Source organism: Formica exsecta, unplaced genomic scaffold (assembly GCF_003651465.1).
Source record: "Formica exsecta isolate Colony F162 unplaced genomic scaffold, ASM365146v1 scaffold37, whole genome shotgun sequence".
Lineage (NCBI taxonomy): Eukaryota > Metazoa > Arthropoda > Insecta > Hymenoptera > Formicidae > Formica > Formica exsecta.
The window spans coordinates 1,376,492-1,383,970 of record NW_021850941.1 but is presented as its reverse complement, the minus strand read 5'-3'; the positions used below and the strand labels follow the sequence as shown (position 1 = coordinate 1,383,970).

The 7,479-nt window shown below is 32.9% G+C and overlaps 1 protein-coding gene across 4 annotated transcripts in view; it reads right to left on the bottom strand.

The window, feature by feature from the left end:
- Positions 1-6,849, bottom strand: part of LOC115239300 (BAI1-associated protein 3) — a 79,434-nt gene extending 72,585 nt beyond the window's left edge. For 2 of the 4 annotated variants that reach the window (XM_029813758.1, XM_029813761.1), the window contains exon 1: positions 6,466-6,848. The gene's annotated coding sequence lies outside the window, so the exon portion shown is untranslated. Of the gene's footprint in view, positions 1-6,465 lie in introns of all 4 variants that reach the window. The other 2 variants (XM_029813760.1, XM_029813759.1) reach the window with 2 other exon arrangements.
- Between the last annotated feature and the right edge of the window lie 630 nt (positions 6,850-7,479).

The window sequence follows — 7,479 nt, the reverse complement described above, 5'->3', positions numbered from 1 at the left end:
GGAGAAGTTGAAAAGAAAAGCTCTGGAAACGGTAGAATACGTGTCGGCTATGGAAGCAGTAAAAAACCCTCGGCTAGGGTAGAAAGCTTCGTGGTTGTGCTGAATTCCTCGATTTTTCGTTTATTGCTTTTTATATTAAAGCCGTCGACTTTCCAATAGTTCTATCGCAACCGTTCCGAAACCGATGCAAATTAACTGCGATCCATGGAGCATAAATAAGAATAAAGAAAAAAAAAAAAAGAGAAAATAGAATGTATCGAACAAAGAAGGCCGCGAGACTCACCGACGCCCTCGAACGAAACATATCAATTTTGCTTCAATTAAGCGTCGTGATTAATTACGCGTGATACATGTGAATTGAGTTTATGCATTATTCATTAGATCGCGTTCAACGTAGCTCGTATCAGATACTCTTATTAAAGAGAATTGTTTGCACGGATATTTCAGTTTCACATAACAAGTTTCTGCCTTAAATTCTTGAATATATAAATGTTCTAAAATATATTATTTATATGAGATATTCATTCTTCCAGACCAATCTCTTTATTAAAAAAGAAATCAATTAAATTTTTTTTTACAAGCTACTCTCTATACGTGACTATACATATTTAAGAGCCTCAAAAAATTTTAGATAATTTAGTTTTAAGATCTAGTTTGATTCTGGACGCGAAATAAAAAGTATTAAGAAATAATAAAAAGTTAAGAATAAGATTTATGCTAATTAGCTTTTTTATTTTATATTCAAATTATAATTAATATATCTATTTAGGAACTTGACTATACAGCATTTACTTAATTGCTATTAGATCTAAAAACATATATCTGTATTTTAAAACATAAATATGTGATCCGTCTCACGTCAATATAACAAGCATAAACACATAGAAAAAATATTAATCTTATTAAATTAAAAAAACGATTTGACAACGTGTATCTTTGATATTTATTTAATCGTCGATTTAATACCAATCTCCGTTTAACACGCGAATCATTAATTCGTGACAATTTTTTTATGGCGTCCCACATTGCGCGAATCACGATATTATCGCAACCACAAATCTCACGTGACATCTGTGAATCCGAATTTGTAGAGCTTCCTGCTGTAAACTGTCGGTTGTAAATACAACCACACGTTTATATCTTTTAATTATTTCAAAGGTCATTGAGATATAATTGCGCGATCATACTACTAATTTACCATTTATACACTCATGTTGTAAATAATGGAAACATAAATATTTGAACACATCGGAATATATTACTTAAATATGAATATCGTTTAATGATATATATATGTATATCATATGTGTGTGTATATGTATATAAGACAATCAATATATGTTAAATATGCGATTATCCGGCAGCTATGAGATAAGCTAATAGGTTTCGTGTATCGCGAAACTTCAGTTCATATAATAAGCTTTAGAATACATAGCGCAAAGACTGATGACATAATTGAATAATACTTTATTATTAAAAGAATGAACAAGACTTTCACGGTATTCCGTAACTTGCCATATACTTATTCCATTTTTTATTGAATTCAAGTATTGAATTCAAATATTGTGCTAGTTTATTTTAAAACCAATCTAAATAGATTGGTTTTAAAATAAACTAGCACAATATTTAAATGCAAAAATTGATTTTTATGCAAAAATTTTGAACGTCAGAAATATTGTAAAGTTTGGTTTTCATAATCAAAGTTTGACGAATTGGATCATATAAATAAATGAAGCTAGCTTTTAATTAAATTCTAAATATGTTTGACAATTTTTCTATTAATATACATAAAGAAATTTATGTATTAAGTATTAGACATGGGATGTAGCATGTGTAACATTTGTGTACAATGCAAAATTCCAAGTAAAATTTTGGAAAAATTATTCTACATTTATTGCTATTGCTATATATGCGTAAACAAAAGATAATAATTTGATAGAGTTTAGTAACATAAATTTTCTACAAAGAATATTATTATTAATTCTATGATGTAAAAATAATAATTCTGATAAAATAACGATTTAAAAAGAAAACTCGTTATTTTAAAATAGAGTAAATTCAAGCAGCTTGTTTATAATACATATTTTATGTATATTTTAAAAATAATCTATATATGTACTTAGCACTTTGACGTAAAATCAGAACATAATATAAGTATTTCACGGCTCTTCACATTTGAATATATTTTTATTGACTTCATCAAACAGCCAAATATTCTGTCGAAGAACATGATTTCGGAGATATTCGGCGGCAACATTCTCAAAAATTTTGAACGAATCACGCGCTATTTACCAAGGATTTTTGCAAGAACTCTAAAATATCGCATTGTTATATCTGCGCTACGAGCATTATTATAACGTCAATGAAGAAGCGATATATAACGACTAGAAAATATTGAAGAAAATTAATGCAGCGCCCGAAGAAATTTCCTTGCTGTTTTATATACGACAAGACCGCTTTCGCGCTGCTTCCTATTATCCATCCATCGTGTTTGTAAGACAGAAAATTCTTTTTTTTGCAATCTCTCTCTCTCTTTTAATTTTGCCACAGACTATAATAAACAAAGAAAGCTACTGTTTTTAGCGCTTTATGCACAGGAATTGTTATCGGTAAATAGCTCGACTGAGAGAAACTCTGATTCCTTCCTGATACACGCATAGTAACCATTGTTCAATATTATGTTACAATGGGTCAACAGACATCATGTAGCAGATTTATAATACACTTCACATAATTTTGTTTCAATTTTAATATTGCCAGCAGATTGTCAATAGCAGACTTTCCAATGAAATTTGTCTTCAACTCTACGAAAATTTAATTGCTTACTGTTTATGATAACTAGTCAACTTTCAATGTTATGTAGTTTGATAATTATTTTACTATTGTCATTAAACATAAAAATTATTGTCATGTTTGTATATGTATATTGAAATTTAACTCTATACGAATTATATGGATTTTAGTATCAAATTTAAATTGTAAGAGGATAGAGATGCAAAACTGCCATTTTCGCAAAAATTACAAACAAAGGATTATTTTGAATCGGTCGAGATAAATGGTAGAATAAATACGAGATAATCAAGAAGCCGTGATTAGCATTTTCACTCTATCGTAAACATGATATCATCATGACACTTCACCTCGTACAATATAGATATGGGAATAATGCAGTATATATATAATGACGTATGTATTTAAATACGTGCATTATAAGTCGCGGAAGGAGTTTAATAAGTTAGATGTCTATTATAATCTGTACATATGATTGTAATCATATTTCAAGACAATTCATTTCTGACAAATGCGTCAAAATTCGACACAAATGTATCTTTTCATGTGTTTATGTTAAATGTTTTAAAATTATAAACACACACATATAAAAAACTTTAGAATATTAAAAAAAAATTCTTTATTATATATTTATTTATAGCTCTTTCTCTATTTAGAAAAGAAATTACCATGGTTAAGAAAATTTTATAATGCAACAATTTTATCACATATAATAACAATGTATATCGTTTATATGAAGGTATATTTATATTACATAATAGAGAGCTTTAAAAAAATCATACGTTATTCCTTTATAAACTTTTTATATCATTGATTATGATTCTACATGATTTATCTGGCCAAATAAGCTTCACGGCCTAGAAAATATCTTGATCTCCGACCTGTCGAAAATATCTCCAAGAAAAGAAGGATAAAGAAGGATTGCTGTTCGGTTTCCTCACAAACTTCCAAAGTTTACCGGCACTTGGATAGTCCCAACAAACCCTAAATCAAACACCGTTTTTTGAAGAACAAATCCGAATACAGATTGGCAGCGCTCACTTCAGAAGTGAATTATATTAAACCGGAAGTCAAGGTAAAATTTTTACGTCGCGTTGAATACGCGAGTCCAATTAAATTTTTATTTTAATAGAAATTTACAGTGTTAGTTTAGCACTTTTTTCGTGACATTATAAAAATACGACAAGTGGAAACCGAAAACGTCAGATCGACAAGTATATTTTTCTTATTCGGATCGAGCGGCAAGAAGTTTTTCTTTCATCGAATCGGCTCGTCAGTTTTCCATCATGCTTCAATCAATGATAAATTTATCTCTCTGACGGATCTTTCAAGTATCTCAAAGATTTCCGCATATTTTTGCTTGATAATCAACAAAGCTCTTTAACTATTGCTTAATTTATCTGTGCATCTTTGTAATATATCGAAAGAGATACAGCAAAACGGTTAAGATATAGCGAGAAGAATTTTTAAAGGTAGACTAATTCTTATTGTGTATTTAGTGTCTTATTTTTTTTAATTTGTCTTTTATAATCTTATATCCAGGTTATATTTAAAGAAAATAAATAGTTATTTGTTTTCTGCCATGCTACACGTATAACATTACATCCTATTATATGCAGTCACTCCATGTTTACAGTAACACGTTAGATCCAAATATATTTTTTTCGCACAGATTCCAGCGCTTAAATTCGGACAATTAAATCCGAATTGCAGAATTACATCCTCCGTTTAATCTTCGCTACGGACTTTCTTTTGTTCGCTATTTTTTTGCTCGAGCTTACTGGTTCGATGCGGCAAAGATTTAAAAAATCCCCTGTATCGCATCGCCGCGTAAAAACGGATTTTTGTAATCCAACAAACGTCTTCGATCCTGCTAAAGTGTTTCCGTAACTGACAAGCAGAACTGATCGATTGCGAAAGAGGGACTGCGACAGTTTGCTTTTTTGCACTTCGGACGCACATACTGTGCATTCTATCGGGCCGGAAATAGTTGCTCGTTTCGGCTGTCATTTAATTAACGAGCGTAACATAGCCTTTTAACGAAGACTGCGCTGTACCGTTGATTAATTTCAATCCCGCGCTATCGTGATAGATTCTTTAAAAAACGAATTAATAAAATTAACAGACTAGATCCGATCATTATAAATTTAATATTCGTCGATTTATAATCACAGTCGCTGGTAATTTTTGTCTATCGAGTTCAGACAATCAACGTGCTAATATTTCGGTGATATATCGTCAGTTATTTTAACGGCGATATTCTTAATGCCTAGTAGCTTTAGGCGCTTTATCATTATGCGATAAGAACAAACTCGAAAAATAAAACAGCGTCAATGCAAATTTGAAGCATGTCTCAGAAACTTCAGAATAAAAAAAAAAAAAATTGTGTGGAGAGATATAATCACCAATAAATTATAGTTATCAGATGCAAGCTATTATTCATTTTTATTTCATATATCAACATGTTTTTAAATCCGTTGTAATTCAGGCCGCTTATATAAATGTAAATATATGCATTCAATTTTACTTAATCTCATATCGATGCACGCACATACAATCTTACTATATGTATATAAACGGAAACTTTTGTTTTATTTTAAATGTATTAAATATCTTGAATATTTTTTAATTGCTAGCAATATTTTAAATATTTAAATAGAACTCAAAGATAAAAACAGTTTTTAATTCATTACTTTATGATATATTTTTGCAAGTTTATTAAAAATTTCTGACGTGTAAACATTTCTTCCTAATAGTCTTCTATTAAGTAAATATTCCTAAAGATCATTTTCAATGCCCACAAATGTCAGGCAACATATATATTATTAAAAAAAACCGTTTCTATGTTGCATTGGCACTCCCACCTATCAAGAGTCATTATACGTTCATCGACCCATGCACGACAATTCAGGTAGGGCGATAATCCTCGACATGTCCGATGGTACGCTGACCCTCTCTACTTGCTATGACATTCAATTGCGTACGTGTTTCACTGAGATATAATTCGCATAGAACTGTCACTAGTTTAACTGGATCATTATTGTGACACATTGTACAAACCGCATTGATCTCTAATGTACTGAACAGTAAAATTAACAAAGAATTAATATATTTTATTGTGCTTTCACATCACTATGATTTTTTTAATATCTCTCGATTTATTTGCATTGTTTAAACAGATTTTTGTGTAACTAAAACTCGTTAAAAAAGCATATTTTGTGGCAATTTCTGTGCAAAAAAAAATCACTGAATGACGCATTAGCTGCTATTACGCTTGTTTCCGATTTCCATAGATTTTTTATTTATTACATTGATTTCCCAAATTGTGAAAACGTATATAATGACATGTTTACAAGAGCAAATCGTAAAAGCGAAAAACAAGTTAACCGAGAAATTGATCGCTATCATCAAAAATCATTATTAAATTTTTTAATTATTTTAAATATTTATTTTAAACTGATTTATTATCTGCGGTTAATATATTACATTACAATAAGATGATCCATTAAATCGATTAACACAATACTAAGTTTCTAAGCACGTACAATCGATGCTTAGGTAACATATACCGCGCGTCTCAGATTTCAAACAGAGTCTTTGTCATCTGATCCGGCGAAAACCGAAAGCGATTTACTGGTGACCTAGTTTGATCAAACACAGATTCCGATTACTTACCATTGCGCTGACGTTGACGACGGCGATGATGAACAGTGTCTCGAGACGAGTCTTTCGAAGCAAAACGTATCACGTATCGTATCGTTCTTGAAACGTTTATCACACGTATTTCAGCAATCTACAGATATTTATGGCAATAAAGGGTCACAAATGAACGATCCCGCGCTTGTTCGAGAGTCGAAGTGAAACAGCCACTTGTAGCGCCGACGGATGACCGGGCGCGTAAACCAGACTGGCGGGTTGGCAAACAGGTGAGACGCCGTCGCGTGCCTCTCTCACCCTGTATTTCTCTCTCTTTCATTCTCTTCCCTGTAGTCGCTTGCGTCGCACTCCTTCCACTTTCACCAGTTGCACCCTCTTGGTATCATCCCTGCGCGTCCCTCTCCATCCCAAGTGGTTTCCACCTCTCTTCGTCCATCCTCCATTCCACTCAGAATTCGGGCTGTCTGTCTTATTCCTCGTCTCTTCCAAAGAGATCTCTCCGTTTCTCTCTATCTAGTATATATTTTTTTCCTTCTTGCGTTATATTGGCATCTTTCTCTTTATCGCCTCGGCGCACCCCTACTTTTTCGCTCATCTCTCTTCCTCGAAATAGCCTTGCTGCTTCTTGTTTCTCTTTCTATCTTGCAATTGTTTCTCTCTCTCTCTCTTTCTCTCTATCTCTCTCTCTTTTTCCCATTTGAGGCGCCACGTCACGCATCTCCTCCCTTGATTCACCGTCTCACTTCCACATTCACATTTACCCTCCCGTTTTTCCAACACGGCGCCTGCTTCCCCTCGTTTCCAGATTCCCCTCTCTCCTTTAGCATCCCACCGACTATTCCACCCTCTTTAGTACGACTCCCACCAGCTATTTCTCGATGCCCTACCCTACGGAAGTTCGTGGCGCGCTGATTCCTACCCCCGCAGAGGCACAACCGGAGGTACTTGCGTGCGCAGCATGTCCATCGATCTATTTCAGCTCACCTACGCTCCTGCTAGGCTGGGTCTATACCTGCTGTCGCTTCTATCCCC